The sequence below is a fragment of the Bicyclus anynana genome, chromosome 27 (assembly GCF_947172395.1).
Source record: "Bicyclus anynana chromosome 27, ilBicAnyn1.1, whole genome shotgun sequence".
NCBI classification, from domain to species: domain Eukaryota; kingdom Metazoa; phylum Arthropoda; class Insecta; order Lepidoptera; family Nymphalidae; genus Bicyclus; species Bicyclus anynana.
Genome location: NC_069109.1, coordinates 4,609,679 through 4,627,725, shown reverse-complemented (window position 1 = coordinate 4,627,725; position 18,047 = coordinate 4,609,679). Strand labels below are relative to the sequence as shown.

The 18,047-nt window shown below is 37.5% G+C and overlaps 1 protein-coding gene across 5 annotated transcripts in view; it reads left to right on the top strand.

Annotated features, from left to right (window-relative positions):
• Window positions 1–18,047, top strand: part of LOC112054185 (la-related protein 1) — a 93,919-nt gene that overhangs the window by 26,908 nt on the left and 48,964 nt on the right. Inside the window, exon 1 of one of the 5 annotated variants that reach the window (XM_052890412.1) lies at window positions 5,826–6,028. The exons of 3 other annotated variants lie outside the window; for them this stretch is intronic. The gene's annotated coding sequence lies outside the window, so the exon portion shown is untranslated. Of the gene's footprint in view, window positions 1–5,825; window positions 6,044–18,047 lie in introns of those variants that run through there. One more of the 5 variants, XM_052890413.1, reaches the window with a different exon arrangement.

Below are 18,047 nucleotides of genomic sequence, written 5' to 3'. Positions count from 1 at the left end.
CCGATGGCAACGCTTACCTGGATCCAATAAAACACCTCAAAACTAAAAAAAAAATATTTAAACCAATTACGATTTGTTTTTAGTATGTATCTACTTAGGGCGGGGATACGGCCAGGCATTGCCTCCTTGCCCGGGTGCGTCGCGGGGGACCTTGCTACCCCGGTTCTCTCTTCCAACCCCTCCCAAGGCCTTTTGGCCTAAGGGTTGTTCGGGTTTCGGTAAATCCGCCTTGTTTGTCGGCGTAAAAGACCCATATCGTGTTTTAAATCTATATAATATATAAAAATTGCTGTTCGTTAGTCTCACTTAAACTCGAGAACGGCTTAACGGATTTATCTTATCTTGGTCTTGAAATGTTCGTGGAGGTATAGGGAAGGTTTAAAAGGTGAGAAAAAAATCAAATAATTTCCGGGAAAACCCTAAAAACTGCCCTAATTTCTATTTCCCATACAAACGTTTAAGAGTCAAGCGGTAGGGGTAGGGTAGGGGTAGAGGTATAGAAGGGTAGAGTAGGGATAGAGAATAAGTGCACTTATGTCAAAACGAAGCTTGACCGGGTCCGCTAGTATACTTATAATTCGTAATCTACTTTCAATTCGGCTTTGTCTTATTGCACAAAAATCACTCATGCTACAATGGGCCTCATTACATGACAGTGGCATAAATGACTATTTTATTTTCATTTCATGTAAAGATATTTAATTTGTACACCACAAAGAATATAAAAAATCGGCCAAGTGCGTGTCGGGCCACGCGCATGTTAGAGTTCCGTAGATTAAGTTGGCACTTCAATCTCTTATGTAATGCACAACAAATTAATCAAGGCCAAACAAAAGGTGACTGCTGTAAATCGTTGACGAGTTCCATCGTCTGTGTTTTGGCCCCATCATCAGACCAACTCCAGACCTTCATAAAATTGTAGTGGTTTACACGCACTAGTCGTCTCTACAATTTTCGAAATTTCCCCTCAATTTTTCCAGGATGCCATCATCAGATCCTGACATGAAAAAATGAGAACACCCTGGTCAATCAAACCCTTTAAAACAAAAAAAGAATTTTCAAAATCGGTCCATAAATGACGGAATTATCGCTGGACATACATACAGCCGTACGTAGAACCTCCTCCTTTTTGGAAGTCGGTTAAAAATACCAGTAACGATACCCCACGCCATGGGAAAGACGATAAAAAAAATCATCCTCACTTTGCATGTAGGGAAAGGAATGGAAAGGAACCCCAAAAATTTTTTTTCTTTCAAAATTTCTTTTTACCACTATACAATAGGTGGCCCTATCGCTAACAAGCGTTCTCAGCCAGGCAACCTAATGAATAAACTGTTTAAAAAAATTGCCAGAAAAGACGTCGTTAGTCTTTCCTCCCTTCTACTCTGCTTCTGCCTTTAAGCCCCATCAGGCGATGCTTCTGCGCTCGCCCAAACCCCCCTGACGCCGCTGAGGTGCCTTTAAAGAGCCTATGACACTTACACAATCGAAAAAAATATATAAAATTAAATTATACACAAAAATCACAAATATGTGGTTTCTAATAACGTAAAAAGTCGTTAGAGTTTCGATAGTTTTTAATCGATAAATCTCACGAAGGCCGAGGTCAACACTAATATACCTATGACGCAACAGCGCGCCATGTTATAATTCTTTACGCCATGTTGTGTCTATGGTAATACATCTTAATTTTATTTTTCGCACAGACAATGACAACTGAAATTACATGGGTGACTAATTGCATTGATCACTTTTAAATTTAAATGTTTTTCTCTTATTCGTAGGAATCATCTAAAGATCTGTTTTCTTTCTTTTCTTAGGTTATTCGTGAATTATATTTCCTTTTCTATATTATTTTCCCCTAACTCTCAGAGCCGTTATAGCCCAGTGGATATGACCTCTGCCTCCGATTCCGGAGGGTGTGAGTTCGAATCCGGTCCGGGGCATGCACTTCCAACTTTTCAGTTGTGTGCATTTCAAGAAACTAGCAGAGGTTATATCCACTGGGCTATTATCACACAGGCCCATAAACGCAAATAAGGCATGTGGCGTACCACGTGATATAATATAGATAAGATAATTTACGCGCATTTTTTGTCTCAGCAACAGTGATCAATTTAAAGTTTATACTTTCACATGAAGTCTATTCGTTTGTAGTGAGTCTATCATCGATTCGAAAGAAGAAACTAAACAGCCCCTCCAGCCAAGTGGTAGGTCGATTCTCTTTCTACGTTCGCTAACGCTTCGAAAACTTTTTGGCTGGTGGGAGGCTTCGGCCGTGGCTAGTTACCACCCTAGCGACAAAGACGTACCGCCAAGCGATTTAACGTTGCCCCTAACAGCTTCCATCTTAGATTTAAAGAAGGAAAGAAATAAAATAAATTTATTCATATCTAAAAGTAACAGACAATCAATAAAATTTTATATATTAGATTATGACGCCATTTTTCTTGAATAATATTGACAGTTACTGATGCGACGCATCGTGTCGTACTGAGTCGAGAATGTATTCGTTTTGAATTTTGTATTTGGAACGGCTACGACACCATCGTGTTCCGAGCACTCCATCTGTATATTATTGATTAATCTGTGTAATATAATAAATATCTATGAACATTGTGCTATAAAGAGCTGTTACAAAGTATCAAGTCGTTATCTTATCAGAGGTTTACTGATCTTTTTACCTATATATGTAAATTGTGTAATATTTACTACTTGTGTTACACAAAATGTAAGATTACTGAGTTGTTTTAGTCACGCGCGGGTGTGTAATCGTGCGTGCGGGGAACTGAGGTCCATCAGTCGTGGGTTTTTCATTCATCGCTACACGACCCCCGGCCGGATTAAAGAGGGGTGTTATAAGTTTGCCGTCTGTCTGTCTGTGGCACCATAGCTCCCGAACGGATGGAGCGATTTGAATTTAGTTTATTTTGTATGAAAGGTGCTTTATGTGCGAGTGTTCTTAGACATGTTTGATGAAAATCGGTTGAGCCGTTTAAAAGTTGTGGGGGTGAAAGTGGGGAAGAACAACCGAATGTCTGCAAATATACTCGAGTGGGGTCTCGAATGAAAGCGCACTGAAAGAGAATATTGATGACTTGATCAAGAGTGTAATTAATAATTTCATGACCTTCGGGGGTTTTTCAAAATTTTCAATTTTATTATCCTGAAAAAACACACGAATTTGTGAAAAAAAAAATCATTTTACGTGGACACATTGTAGCAGGCGTCAGCTTGTTAATTATTATACACAAAAACTTCTTTATTTTTGTAATAATGTAAAAATCGCTACAGTTTCGATAATTTATAATCGATAAATCTCACGACCGCCAAGGTCAACACTATTATGACGCAACAGCGCGCCATGTTATAACTGTACGCCATGTTGTGTCTATGGTAAAGTTTTTTTTTCCATTAAGGAGTCTACGGCACTTAGCTAAAAAAATATATAAGCTGCGCGGTTTCACTCGCGTGGTTTCCGTTCCCGTAGGGATACGGTGATCAAATATACCCTATAGCCTTCCTCGATAAATGGGCTATCTAACACTGAAAGCATTTTTCAATAACGCGTTCATTAAAACAAACAAACAAACTCTTCAGCTTTATAATATTAGTATAGATAGTATAGTATTTTTGACGGCCTCCGTGGCGCAGTGGTATGCGCGGTGGATTCACAAGACGGAGGTCCTGGGTTAGATCCCCGGCTGGACCGATTAAGGTTTTCTTGATTGGTCCAGGTCTGGCTGGTGGGAGGCTTTGGCCGTGGCTAGTTACCACCCTACCGACAAAGGCGTACAGCCAAGCGATTTAGTGTTCCGGTACGATGTCGTGTAGAAACCGAAAGGAGTGTGGATTTTCATCCTCCTAACAAGTTAGCCCGCTGTCATCTTAGACTGCATCATCAGGTGAGATTGTAGTCAAGGGTTAACTTGTAAAGAATAAAAAAAAAAATAGATAGAGTTCACTTATCACCTGTATCAACCCATATCCGTTGATAACGAACAAATGTTAATGATAGTGACCAGGACCGGAGGATTAACGTGCTCTACAAAGCACGGGGGTGTGTAACACTTACTTCATAATCCAGGCTGAGATTTAGATTTTTTTGACATACAGAAAAGCTCAATGTTTCATAGCCCGGGAGTCGAACCCCGGATCTCGTAATCCGACGACACATAGGCTGTCAAAATGAAGTCTAAAAATAATATGTAAAAATACGTGTTACAAAATTAATATACAGCCCCCGCTATGAAAAAAATATAGGCAATAAAATTCGATGAACGAATGACAGCTTTTTTCTGCGCAACCTATTCTGCGCACCTTTCACTTTTTAGGCGTAGCATTGAGACGTACATAGTGTATACTGCGGGACAACATACACCTATTTAGACAGTCGATCTGAAGGAGTAAAGTGCGTCGGAGCGCACGAATGGAATTTTTTTTTCGACACACATTTTTTTTATTTTCTTTATTTGTATTGTAGTTAAAATAACCAGAACACATAAAGCAAGGTTTACTTTATACAATCCACAAAACCACTTCCAAGTTTCAATACAAAACAGGAATGTATAATTTAATGAAACGCGATTTTAAAGTAGTCTACAGATTTTTCCAGTCGAGGTAACATATAAATGAGACAGCATGGGAAATAAGACAAGTCTAGAAATAGCGAATCGGCGTACATAACTAAAATAAGGCCCGCCACACAGATATAAGAATTTTTCTAATGGAAGACTTCTGACGCCCGCCTAGAAGGCTATTATGTTTTTTGCTATATCTATGAGCCCATCATATCCTTGATATTATCATTAAGCGGGTCTCAAAATTTGTCAATCTCTTCCAATCGCTTCTATCATTCGTCAACTTATCATATGAATAATACATATAATATTACTTTTACAGCCCTCTTCGTCATTATGTAAATTCGGACTCTTAAGCGAACTTTTGATAGGGTCTAGGCTAAACACTATCAAAAAATAATTTTGATGCGTACCACGACATATCTCCAGAAGAGATAAAGACAAATGAATGTCGATAATTAAATATCGAATATCCAAAATATCGCTCTATCTTTCGTCTCATCGTAACAAAAGAGAGCTTTATTTTCAATCAGAGGTGTCATTCCGCTATTTTATACTCGTCGATGTAATATTCGTAGTATAAGATGTATTATGAGATGTCAGAAATAAAATGTTACTAACAACGAAGTTGACATGGAAATGAGCATGAGATGTCACATCGCTGTAACTTTACAGAATGCAGGAGCAGAGTGCCTTCTGACATACGTCAGATATGTTTTGACAGAAATATCTTACAATATGCGGCCGGCCTAAATGAAAACTTAATTTCCGTCCACATACTCGCAGCCAATTGACAATCCACCATCACTAGGCTAAACAGGGAGCTTATTTTTTATTCAATCAAAGTATCTTCTGGCATGGGTCAAATATTGTCTTGACAGAAAAATCTTACAATATTTTCTCTTATTCTCCGTCTACATACTCCCAACCAATCGACATTCGGCCATCACTAGGCCAGTCAGAGAGCTTATTTTCAATCAGTGTCATATGGCATGTGTCATATTTTCTGTCAGAAAAAAATCTTACTATATTGCAGCCGGCCTTAATGAAAACTTATTCTCCATTCGACATTCGGCCATCACTAGGCCAGTCGGGGAGCTTATTTTATATTCAATCAAAGTGCCTTCTGGCATTGGTCAAATATTGTCTTGACAGAAAAATCTTACTATATGTAGCCGGCCTAAATGAAAACTTATTCTCCGTCTACGTACTCCCAACCAATCGACATTCGGCCATCACTAGACTAGGCCAGTCGGACGCTAAGCGGCGCGCTCGGTGCACGCGGTTCCCGCGCTATTTCGAATTTGGAATTTTAGAACACAATTTAAATTTTAAATACGTAGTATGCTAATAAATCGGCTGTTCTCTATTTGAAAACGTCTACGTTTGTCTGTGCTCTAGTCGTGGGTGTTTTAAGTGTCGTGTTTTCATTTCGATTATTGCTTGTGGTAAATTAATTATCTGTATGAAGTGTTTTGTTTTTTTTTTCGTTTTCTTTTTCTTTTCACGCGTATGTTGTTCGAATTTCGAATTTAAAACCTACATTATGAATGCTCATGATTTTATGATATTTTTAATGGCCTTTCGTTATAGCGAAGGGGATATGGCGCGTATAGCCTTTGCTTTCAATACGTGTTAAGGGGGTCTATTGCGATAATATTTGACTTTATTACGATCACTATAAATATATGTAGTAATGGCGTAGTTAATTAAAAAGAGCGTCATCTACCTACTAAGAAAAACTCAATATATTTCAAACCTAGGATATTTTGATTCGAAGCCGCATTGGCTAACTTACTCGGCCATCGCGCCTGTCAATACTAATATACTCAGAGGCACAATTATCCGCCCATTTTAATACATTCGCGTCATATTATGCCTCTGAGTACATAAAGAGATGAAGTTTCTGGGTGATGTAGGAGGTAATGTCTGGATCTACTGAACTTTCTTGATTTTGAAAATTCTTTCACCACTAAAAGCCACGTTATTTGCGAGTGTCATGAACTTTATTATATCCCCGTATTTTCACGGAAATGGGAACTACGCGAGTGAAATCGCGGAGCGTCGGCAAGTAAATCTTAATATATAGAAAAACTTACAAAGATGAAAATTAGTTTATAGTTAGTAGTTGTCCACTAAGAACGGAATTTGCGACAGGGCCGGATTAAGGAGGTCTAAAGGCGATCGAAGTCGCGGGCGTCCGCTAGTTATAATAATACGAGTGTAAGCTGTTTTATCAATAAATTTTATTTCTGTGACGTGCATTATCCACAGAATTAGGTATTTTATCATGTCGATTCTATATTATTTTTTACTAGCGGACGCACACGGCTCTGTTTGCATAAGATTTCTATTTTTCGTAAATCTAGCGAAAACCATGATTTTTTGTCGAGATTTAAATTAGCCTGCATCCATCTAGTTTTAGAATTTAAACTATCGTGAGTGTTATGAAACACGGCTAAACTCACGTGACTCAGGTCGGAGGTCCTGGGTTCGATCCCCGGCTGGGCCGATTGAGGTTTTCTTAATTGGTCCAGGTCTGGCTGGTGGGAGGCTTCGGCCGTGGCTTGTTACCACCCTACCGACAAATACGTACCGCCAAGCGATTTAGCGTTCTGGTACGATGTCGTGTAAAAATCGGAAGGAGTGTGGATTTCATCCTCCTCCTAACAAGTTAGCCCGCTTTCACCTTAGATTGCATCATCACTAACTTACCATCAGGTAAGATTGTAGTGCTAACTTGTAGAGAATAAAAAAAAGTGTTCTTAGACTTGTTTGACGAAAATCAGTTGAGCCGTTTAAAAGTTGTGGGGGGTGAAAGTGGGGAAGAACAACCGAATGTCTGCAAATATACTCGAGTGGGGTCTCAAATGAAAGCGCACTGAAAGAGAATGAGATGACTTGGTCGAGAGTGTAATTAATAATTTCATGACCTTCGGGGGTTTTTCATAATTTTCAATGGGGATGATGACTAGTTGTGAATATATTGATTTTTATGATACATTTGGGTCAATGTTAACTAATTTATTCATAAAAAGCGAAGATTGTTTGGATATTTGCAAAATAAATGAGATTATAAAATTTCAAAATCTATTAAAAATCTTTTATCGTAATTAATTGAAAATTCATACAGTTTTAGCTTCCTTACATTAAATGTGTAACTTTTTAATAAATGAACTATAAACACAAACGCACAAATAACAAAGATATTAGTAATTTTGTTTGAACGCCCATACAAACCTAACGATCAGCGAGCCAACGACGTCACTAGTTCGTACCATTTTGTATGGGGCGTTTTTCAGGGATCCGCGGCAGCGCCGCAAATCGGACCCTTTAAATCCCTGTAGCTCCGAAAGTAATGATCACAGATAACCTGTTACTTTTACAAAATTGCTTTACTATTAGCATACTCTTAATTTATATACAATTTAAAAAACTGTCATCATCCCTAATTTATGTTATTATTATTACTTGCGTTGGTAGATTTGTTTCGGTTTATGGAATGCAGTTTGTTTTTCACGGTTTGTTTTGCTACGGTGGTAAGATTTTCGCAAATATTCCACGTTTGGAAACGTGTTTGTTTGTTGATAAGAATGCAATTAAAATGTATTTTTTATTTGCTTTTATGCTTCGTGATATTTTCATTTTATTGATTACTAGCCGACGCCGCGCGGTTTCACCCGCGTGTTTCCCGTTCCCGTTGGAATACGGGGATAATATATAACCTATAGCCTTCCTCGATAAATGGGCTATCTAACACTGAAAGAATTTTTCAAATCGGACCAGTAGTTCCAGAGATTAGCGCGTTCAATCAAACAAACAAACAAACTCTTCAGCTTTATAATATTAGTATAGATTTTTTATGCTATAAGTGTAATGGCTAAGTACTACTTTAGTGTTAGTAAAAATATTTATTTTTATATTTAAAGAAAAACAATAACAAAGAAAATAGAAGAAATCACAATAAACAAGTATTTGCAATTGTAACTAGCGGACGCCCGCGTGGAATTCAGTTTTTCACAAATCCCGCGGGAACCATGGGTTTTTCCGGGATGAAAAGTAGCCTATGTGTTAATCCAGAGTAAAAGCTATTTCCTTTCCAAATTTCAGCCGAATCGCTTAAGTTGTCGCGTAAAGGAGGAACAAACATACACACTTACACACAAACTTTCGCATTTATATACTAGTGTGATTAGTGTGATAGCCATATTGGCCAGACAACCTTTGGATATTTAATTATTTATTTAAAAAAAAATATTTTACACTCACGGAAACAAACATATAAGTACATATAATATATAATATGTTATATGTCTTACACATACAAGAAAAAAAAATTTCAACAATAGTGTGTAAAGGCGGTCTTATCGCTAAAGCGATCTCTACCAGACACTTGGTGAGAGGCAAACCGTTGAACGCGTCGGTTTCATAATGTAAAAATAATATTTATCCTATCTCTATAAATTCGTCTATTTTTATTACAAAGTTCTATCTAAATCGATTTTATTTATATATAAATGCCTACGTATACATTTCAATGTGACGAGGGTATATTTATATTTCTATATAAATGGTGCCATGTAAAATGTGCACTCGGGCTTTATACATATTTCTCAATAATCTTTAACAATAGTGACAACCCATCACCGAGCATAATTTTGAACTTTATCTATACATACGAATATTATAAAGTGGTAAAGGATGTGGTATTCTAGGGTGTAATATTTGGATTTATTGAATCTATTTTGAAAACTATTTAAGTAATAAAAATAAAATAAAAGCCTGTAACACTCACGTTACTTATGAGTGTCACAGCCTTTTATTGTATATAGGCTTTTATCTCGGTATTTCTACAGGAACGGGAGCTATGCGAGTGAAACCAAGGGGCGTTGGATAGTGGAAAATAAAAAAAATGTGAAATAATTTTATGCACCTCTTCCTTCTAAAACGTGACAAGTCAAAATCTATAATAGATTTTGACTTGTCACGTTCTAAAGTTCGCGTAATTTTCTCAAACAGGTGTATAAAAACGTTCGGTTAAGTTTATTAAACGCACGTTTTCGCTTCACACATTAATGATATAGATAGTAAGCACTAGTTAATTGTATAATGCACTACAGTTGTATATTGTTTGCTAATTTTATAAATTCCAAGCTCACAATCCGAATACAATCACAATTGTTCTTTTTACGTGGCCCTTGCAATATCTTAGCGCGATATACAAGGGTGCGACCCTTGATTACGACCCTAAAACTTTACCACCCTACAAAGCCGAACGGCATAGCGTTTATTAACCAACTTAGAAAAGTGTGGAAGCTATCTAATAGATGTAAATGTCTTTCTTTATATATATATGGTACTAGCTGACGCCAATCGGTTACAGCCGCGTACAGCGCAGCCCTATGACACTCGCAAATAACGTGGCTTTCTGGTAGTAAAAGAATTTTCCAAATCGGTTCAGTAGATTCAGATAATTATTATTAACTTGGCTGAGTTTGTTGTGGGCTCTTCTCCGACCGAGGCGCGTTTGGGACCCTCGTAACTTTAATTTTAAATTACCACCATAACTTGACTTTTCAAAAGTGCTTGTAAACTAAGCCTAATTGAAATAAATTTGAATTTATATTTATTTATCCTTAACAACACCACAAACTTTTACCTCTTTATAATATTACAAGCATACGCCGCGCGGTTTCACCCTCGTAGTTCCCGTTCCCGTAGGAATACGGGGTATAAAATATAGCCTATAGCACTCGGGGATAGTGTAGCTTCCCAACGGTGAAAGATTTTTTCAAATCGGTCCAGTAGATCCAGTGATCACCCCATTCAATACCAGAAACTGTATATTCAGTGATTCACATTCCATACCACAAACTTTACCTCATTAAAATATTACTACAAGATATGCTCGCTTAAAAATTTAAATCAAAATGTCAACCACAATAAATATTTAATTTTAAATAGAAGAAACATGATAATTAATAACACTTGAGCAAAAACCCAAGGTCCTTTCACCGTTTTTCCGAAGTCCGATGTAATAATTTAGTCTTGTCTGTGTAAAACCTGTTTTATAAGATAATGAAAAAAAAAACGGATTGTCTCTGGGCGGCAATATCCTTGATTTTAATCGCATTTTAAATATCGAAATAACTTTTGCTTTACTTGTCCTGAGGCGATACGAGTGACACTGTTTTAACACGTTCACTGCGGTACGAGGTCAATTAACCTCGTACCACACCACAGTTTTAGTGCGAGGTCAAAAAACCCCGTATTGCACGGTACGAGGTCAATTAACCTCGTGTTGCACAGTACGAGGTCAATTAACCTCGCACCACGCCACAAAAGTTTTAGTACGAGGTCAAAAAACCTCGTATTGTATTGGTAAAGTACTGAAAAATCAGTGACGCAGCGAACGTGTTAAAGACTTTAAAGTCTTTAAACTGGTTGGTCCAGTTACTATATTTAAAACAAGCGGACGCCCGCGACTACGTCCGCCCTTAGACCTCTTTAATCCGGCCCTGTCACAGAATCCGTTCTTAGTGGATACCTATTAACTATAAACTACCTCCCTGCCAAATAATCAAGCGGGTTTTCGAGATTGTGTGATGATTGACCTTTCGCATTTATATGACACTAGCAGATGCTCGCGACTTCATCCGCCCTTAGACCTCTTTAATCCAGTCCTTACAGTAGTATCGCTGTAAAAATGGAGTAACTTCTCCCGTTTTCCCAACATTTCCCTTCACTGCTCTGCTCCTATTGATCGTAGCGTGATGAAAAGTATACTATAACCTGCCCAGGAGTATGAAGAATAATTTCGTTAAAATCCGTCAAGTAGTTTTTGTTTCTATAACGAACATACAGACAGACAAACAAAAATTTTACTGATTGCATTTTTGGTATCAGTATCGACCACTAATCACCCCCTGATAGTTATTTTGGAAATATATTTCATGTACAGAATTTACCTCTCTAGAGATTTATTATAAGTATAGATATAGAAGATAATGAATCGAAGACTTGTATTATTTACACTAATATCTCATTTTCTTTCTTTCTTTCTTTCATGATCCAAAATTGCATAGGCTAACTATTTGATCAACTAGGCAGTTTTGTTTCTTGTCTGTCTATAATATGGCAAAATAAAAATACCTACTGTACTCAAAATTACAGAAAAGTTTCCAAAAAATATAACATTTTGACGTCTTTATAATGAAGCACGGTGACTTGGCATTATTTGTTGCGTAAAAAGAAATATGAAACTGTGAAAAACAATTCTTACAAACAGAAACTGGGCAAGTGCGAGTAGGACTGCCCGTCACGGGTTCAGTACTTTTTAGATGCATATTTGCATAACGTCGATTAATAATTGATTGACGGCCTCCGTGGCGCAGTGGTATGCGCGGTGGATTTACAAGACGGAGGTCCTGGGTTTGATCCCCGGCTGGGCAGATTGAGATTTTCTCAATTTGTCCAGGTCTGGCTGGTGGGAGGCTTCGGCCGTGGCTAGTTACCACCCTACCGACAAAGACGTACCGTCAAGCGATTTAGCGTTCCAGTACGATGTCGGGTAGAAACCGAAAAGGGGTGGGGATTTTCATCCACCTCCTAACAAGTTAGCCCGCTTCCATCTTAGACTGCATCATCACTTACCATCAGGTGAGATTGTAGTCAAGGGCTAACTTGTAAAGAATAAAAAAAAAAAAATTATCTCGGGCTTACTACCCCTTGACTATTAAACGTGATCTAGGGTAGGGGTAGGGAATAAGTGCAGTAAGTCAAAGCGAAGCTTGACCGGGTCCGCTCGTCATTGATATTTATATGCAAATGCCTTCTCCTAAGTTGATAAGAAATGTATATTTTTGTCAATTTTTTCATTATTTATTTGCAAATGTATAGTTTCGTCAGTCAGACAGGTGTTTTCATACTTGTAATATAAGACTTATTATTCATAAATTTCATAGTTCTATGTCAACGAAAAATACCTTAAAAAATTTGACAAAATATACGTGGTTTTCTGTGGAGTAAATAGTCGTTAATTTTTTACGTTATCTTGAAAGTTTGACTTTGTCGCAGCTTTCTAGGTACTGTAACCTGAATCACGCGTTGTCGAGATAGACAAATGAAAAGCGATCATATAAGCTGACGGTTTTTTTTTTTCTTTTCTGAAGTAGGAATATGACCTTTTAATATATATATTAAAATATAAAAGAGTCACCCAAAATGCCTAACAATATCCGGAAAGTGGTTCCTTTTTTTGCTATACGGAACCCTAAAAAGAATCAATTGCAAACAGTGCGAAATATAAATAAAAAAAGCCACGCTTTTAAAATACCTGCTGATAATTTCATTGAAATCGAGATTGTAAAACACAAAATAGCTGCTTCATTGTTATAATGGACAGTTGTTATCAACCTTAAGTATTTAAGCTGGGTTTTTTTCAACTTGATGTCGTAGGCTTATGGCAGGGGTAGGCAACCTTTTTCGGTGTTATTAGGCTTTTTAATTACACATGCAAATTTAAATATATAAAACTCAAAGGACTGACTGACATAGTGATCTATCGACGCACAGCACAAACCACTGGACGGATCGGGCTGACATTTGGCGTGCAGGTAGATGTTATGACGTAGGCATCCGCTAAGAAAGGATCAAATCTACCCCCAAAGGGATGAAATAGGGGTTGAAAGTTTGCATAGAAAGTCCGTCATTTTTAGAGTTACAGTTTTAAAAATTTGGTCATAAATCATAAAAAAAATAAGAAATATAACGTGATTCAAGAATTTTTAAAATTCAAACCATCAAGTGGTGAAATAGGGGTTGAAGGTTTACATTGACTTCCACGCGGACGTAGTCGCGGGCGTCCGCTAGTGTATACATATTATTTAAAAAAAGTACTCTGTATTATTTAATAGTAAAGTCCTTTGTCGCGTCTGTCTGTATGTATATTTAAATCTAAACTTATTTCATATTTTAGGTAAATAGGAAAGATTTGATTGATTGTTTGTTACATATAGGCTTCGAAACTACTGGACCGATGTTGAAAATTCTGCTGAAAATCTGAAATATAGACCACAATGACCGACAGATAGTAAAAAATATTTAAAAATTAAAATTTTCATGTAATCACGTCTCCAAAAAAATACGATATTTTTTTTTTTCAATCTAGTAGAACGATATTGAACAATTTTAAACCATTTAAAAAAAAAAGGGTCAACGAGCCTATTTTGAAAAAACATAAATGTAGTTTTGGGTTATTCCGAAGGTATAGTACATTAGTAGTAGTAGGTCGCTAACTATGGGCCTCATAAGAAGGCTCAGAGTCACACAGCGGGCGATGGAACGAGCTATGTTAGGAGTATCTCTGCGTGATCGAATCAGAAATGAGGAGATCCGCAGAAGAACCAAAGTCACATAGCTCAGCGAGTCGCGAAGCGGAAGTGGCAATGGGCACATAGTTCGAAGAGCCGATGGCCGTTAAGGTCCCAAGGTGCTGGAATGGCGACCCCGCACTAGTAAGCGCAGTGTTGGTCGACTGACGACATCAAGCGAGTCGCAGGTATTCGCTGGTGGCTCAGTATCGTGATGTTTGGAAGTGCCTACAAAAGGCCTATGTCCTGCAGTGGACTCCATCGGCTGATGTGATGATGATGATAGTACATTAGTATATGAGTTGGAAAGAGACCGCGGAGTGTATTGCGAAAGGTCATTTCGTATATTTTATCAAATGATAAATTACGCAAAGTTGACGCAAGAAATATTTTATTAAAATTAGTGTTGCGTTACAAAATCGTTGCACCATACACAAGATACATCTTATATTTATGCACTAGTGGACGCCCGCGACTTCGCGTAAATATTACTTTTTCACAAATTCCTGGTGAAACATGGATATTTTCGGGATTAATAACATGAATAGTTTAAAAAAACACGCTTGATACCCTTATCATAGGGGTGCATTTCAAATAGCCTGTCCGCTATCTAAAATGTAATCGAAATTTCATTAGACTACTAGCTGACGCCGCGCGGTTTCACGCGCGTGGTTCCCGTTCCCGTATAATTATGGGGATAATATATAGCCTATAGCCTTCCTCGATAAATGGGCTATCTAACACTGAAAGAATTTTTCAAATCGGACCAGTAGGTAGTTCCTTAGATTAGCGCGTTCAATCAATCAAACAAACAAACAAACAAACTCTTCAGATTTATAATATTAATATAGATATACGGTCGAACTGAGAAACCTCCTCCTTTTTTTGAAGTCGGTTAAAAATAAATTGTACAGTCAAAACGGTACAGTTCTATGTTCACGGACGTTTTAACTGTACAGTTCGACTGTACAGTTAAAACTGCAGGTCTGTAACCGCATCAGCTCGCCTATCTGTAGTGGGGGGGGCATGGTGGATAATATAGCTAGACAACTTCATTTGTGACACTCCAGATGGGCCGCGCGGGCCGGGAGGGGGGTAGCGATGAATGAAATACCGACGACTGATCCCTTCCTCGCACGCACGATTTCACACCCGTGCAGTCTTTCCCCCCGTCGCCTGCATATCACGGGAGTGTTAAATCTAGGACCTCGTAAACAACTCAACCATTGGTCCACCAAGGCAATAAGTAAAGTTTTAGCTCTCACATATTCGTATTAAAACCCGTCGGTACGGACTCAAACCGGTCACATGTGTGGCATTTGGCGTGATATATATTTGGTAACCACCAATATATACATAGACATATGTGTGCAGAGGATTCCTTATTTGGATGGATTAGGTTTGTGCCATAGATATATATTTTTTATCTGATCAAACTACGTTTGTTTGTAGTTAGATCAAATATAATTTTTTGTTACGAATTAGCTCAAAAACTTACTCGACTGATTTTAAAAATAGGGTAGTTGACTCATATCAAATTTAATATGAAAAATATAAATTTCGTGTAGGACATTGAATAAGGGTCCGAAATATGTTGATATCAATTAATAAAAGTTATATATTTATTTAAAAATTATATATTTATATCTATTAAAACATACCACGATAAAACGACGAGATTTTTAATGTCGATATTGTCGTTTAAATAAATAATATTCGTAATGAACAATTTAAAATTATTAGTTTAAATAATATATATTTTTTAATCTAGTAGAATGCTAATGAACAATTTAAGACCCTTTTACTACTATTCTTGCACCAGTAGAAATCGACATCTTCGCCGAGTTACATATGCTATATTTTATCTCCGAATTCCTACGGGAACGGACGCTACGCGGGTAAAACCGCGGGGCTAATGAAATGTAATTTTCCTATGAATCGTAGATAATCAGCCTTGTCACACTTACACACTCAGTGGTGAGTGTAAACATACAATTGTCAACTGTTGCCGTGGTTCCATTAACTGAGACGTTGTTTACTAAACCACACACGTCCGTCTTTTGTGGTGATATCACGCATTTGATTCATATTGAAAACGTGCTGTTTAGTAATAATTCATCGGGTTAAAAAAACAGGACAAGTGCGAGCCGGATTCGCCCACCGAGGATTCCGTAGGTAGGGATAATTAGAAATAATTAATATTAGAATCGAAATGCACAGTTAATACGTTCGCTGCGGTGCGAGCCCAATTGACCTCGTAAGTTTAGTGTCTCCTAGAGTTACGATGAACCTCGTACCGCACCACATAAAGTTTTAGTATGAGGTCAAAAAACCTCGTAACGCACGCAGCGAACGAGTTAATGTGAGCATATGGATCCACATATCCGCATCGTACGTGTCGGACGCATCGCATCAAACGGATTTTAGTTTTCTTTGTATAGGAAGCCAGTCAGAAACAGCATATTAGTCAACTAGTAACGATTTTCGTAACAAAGGCGTATTCTACTCTTTATCAGTAGGTAGGATTTACCGCCGAACGATAAAACATAACTACAGGAGATGCCTTCTTGGAAATGCAAAATTTCTTTTAGGGTTCCGTATCAAATAAAAATATAAACTTCTGAGTAAGGATACGCAGGAGAGTTAAAAAAAATCATAAAGGCCACTCGATGTAACTTTTTTTTTATTGTTTGTTACCTCATAGCTTCATAATTTCTGAACCAATTTTGAATTTTTTTTTTAATTTGAAAGAGAAGAAATACTTCCAGATTGGTTCCATTTGATTTTCATGAAAATCGGTTCAGTAATTTTGTGTTAAAATTAAAATAACGAAATTTCTCGTACTGCGCTTTCGTTCACTATGCTACTCGTAGGACACTAAAAACAGAAAAATAAAATATTTTTAACAATAAAATTCAACCGACTTCAAAATCACAAAATAAACTTATAAAGGAAAAATAATATCGTATGTGCTACCTTCTGATTACTTTGAAAACGTTGCCAACACAGTGATGCATTAACCCAAGCCGATGAAATCATAAACTTCAGATTCAAAAACAGTTCTTTATCGTGGTTCATTCAGAAACCACGATAAAGATATAATTTAATTAATACGTCACTTATCATGATGAGGTTTTAATTTAGGGCGAATTTGTTTGTATGGAACCCTCGATGGGCCAGTTCCAATCGCACTTGTACGGTTTCTTATCTAGACGTGCGGGACCCTAAAAAGAATAAGCGACCGAGTTCTATAGACGCGATCTTATTCATAGCATGTTATCATATAGGTAAATCATCATTCTCAACCCATATTCAGCTCACTGCTGAGCTCGAGTCTCCTCTCAGAATGAGAGGGGTTAGGCCAATAGTCCACCACGCTGGCCCAATGCGGATTGGCGGACTACACACGCAGAGAATTAAGATAATTCTCTGGTATGCAGGTTTCCTCACGATGTTTTCCTTCACCGATTGAGACACGTGATATTTAATTTCTTAAAATGCACACAACTGAAAAGTTGGAGGTGCATGCCCCTGACCGGATTTGAACCCACACCCTCCGGAATCGGAGGCAGAGGTCATATCCACTGAGCTATCACGAGTACAATATAGTAAAAAAGTAGTAGAGTATATAGGTAAATAACTCTCAATAATTAGCTAGTGGCGCCCGCTATCAGAGACATAGTGACCAATTTGCCGCGACCTTCATATGTACGTACCTACCTACTAGGGTTGCCAATCGTACTATATTCATCTAATATTTATAAATGTGAAAGTGAGTCTGTCTGTCTGTCTGTTACCTTTTCACAGCTAAAATGCTGAACCGATCAAGATTAATTTTGGTATTATGATAAATGGGCCCTTGGAGCGGAACATAGGCTACTTTTTATTTTTAAGGATAAACCTGGCTGAGTTTGTTGTGGGCTCTTCTCGGACCAAGGCGCATTTGGAACCCTCGTAAATTTAATTTTAAGTTTTCGAATAATTATTATCACCATTATCTTAAGTTTAATATTACCTGACGTTTCGAAAGAGCTTGTAAACTAAACCTATTTGAAATAAATGAATTGTGACTTTTTCACTTTATCCCTAAAATAAA